Here is a 2,008-nt window from a genome sequence, read left to right as displayed (position 1 = left end):
TGGAGGAAGACTCATTAACAACCTGTGTTATGCAGATGACCCAACCTTGCTTGCTGAAAGTGAAGAGGACTTGAAGCACTTACTGATGAAGATCAAAGATCACAGCGTTCAGCATGGATTACACTGCAACAGAAAGAAAACAAAAATCCTCACAACTGGACCAATAAGCAACATCAGGATAAACGGAGAAAAGATTGAAGTTGTCAAGGGTTTCATTTCACTTGGATCCACAATCAACACCCATGGAAGCAGCAGTCAAGAAATCAAAAGACAATTGCATTGGGCAAATCTGCTGCAAAAGACTTCTTTAAAGTGTTGAAAAGCAAAGCTGTCACCTTGAAGACTAAGGTGTGCCTGACCCAAGCCATGGTGTTTTCAATAGCCTCATATGTATTCAAAAGCTGGACGATGAATAAGGAAGATCAAAGAAGAATTGACGCCTTTGAATTGTGGTGATGGCGAAGAATATTGAATATACCGTCGACTGCCGAAAGAATGAACAAATCTGTCTTGGAAGAAGTACAACCAGAATGCTCCTTAGAAGCAAGATTGGTGAGACTATGTCTCACGTACTTTGGACATATTATCAGGAGGACTCAATCCCTGGAGAAGGACATAATACTTGGTAAAGTAGAGGGTCAGCGAAAAAGAGGAAGACGCTGAACGAAGTGGATTGACACAATGGCTGCACCAGTGGGCTCAAGCATAACAACGATTTTTGAGCATGGCACAGGAGCGGGCAGTGTTTTGTTCTGTTGTACATAGGGTCGTTGTAAGTTAGAACTGACTCGATGGTACCTAACAAGAACAACAACAACAAACAGTAACAACATTATTCTAATATAGGCACCAACCACTAATGCCAAAGATCAGGAAATTGAAGATATACGCCATCTTCTGCAGTCTGAAATTGACCAAACATGCAATCAAGATGCACTGATAATTACTGGTGATTGGAATGAGAAAGTTGGAAACAAAGAAGGATGTGTAATTGGAAAATATGGCATTGGTTATAGAAACGACGCCAGAGATTGCATGATAGAATTTTGCAAGACCAACAACTTGTTCACTGCAAATACAGGGTTTAATCCATTGCAGAAATATATGCTTTCTGGATTATTGTTAATTAATCTACTGAATTCCAGCTAATAAAACTAAGTTGTGAATGCATCTTTATAACTGGGTTCCAATAGACAATGGATGTAATTTAGTCATGTACTATGTAGAATATTAATAAAGAAGCCATACATTTAAAGTCTGGATTTAAGCATTCCAAACAATCATTTTTTGTATGAGTCAGCAAACTTTTTCTGTAAAAGACCAGAGTAAATAGGTCAGGCTTTGGGGGCCATACATTCTCTGTCACAACTACTCAACTCTGTTGTTGTATCACGAAAGCAACCACAGCCAATACATAAATGAATGGGCATAGCTGTGTTTCAATAAAATTTTATTACAAAAAAAAAGATGGCATGCCAGATTTGGCCTACAGGCCATAGTTTGCTGACCCCTAATTTATGGAATTATTTTTATTTACCTTGAAGAACATAAACTTTGTTTGTTTATTCAAATTGGGAAAATTTTATTTATGATAAGATCTCATTCCATAGTTTAACATGAGAAAATGTAAATCTTTTTTTCAAAGTTTCTATCAATGTGAAATAAAATTGAATTCTGAAAACAAAGTAAGCTGTACGAAGATATCCACCCTTCAGACTGGCAAAATCCATGTTTTTGAAAATAACTATCTTTGTAGCTATTTCTCCCTTTTCATTCTATTTTTGTTTTGGGTGTCTTTTCTATCCTTTTTTAAATTAGTTTTGCTACGTTTATCTTATTAACTATTTTAAAGAATAAGATTTAGCTCTTTTTTATTTTTAAAAACTTTTATGGATATTTTCAAATATGTATAAAAGTGGAGAAAATAGTATAATGACCCACCTGGTACTTACCAGCGAGCTTCAACAAGTATCAACATTTTGCCAGTCTTTGAACTGAGGCGATCCGC

This window comes from Trichechus manatus, unplaced genomic scaffold, assembly GCF_000243295.1.
Source record: "Trichechus manatus latirostris isolate Lorelei unplaced genomic scaffold, TriManLat1.0 scaffold00046, whole genome shotgun sequence".
NCBI lineage: Eukaryota > Metazoa > Chordata > Mammalia > Sirenia > Trichechidae > Trichechus > Trichechus manatus.
The sequence above is the reverse complement of the archived record's forward strand: the minus strand, read 5'-3'. Positions refer to the sequence as shown.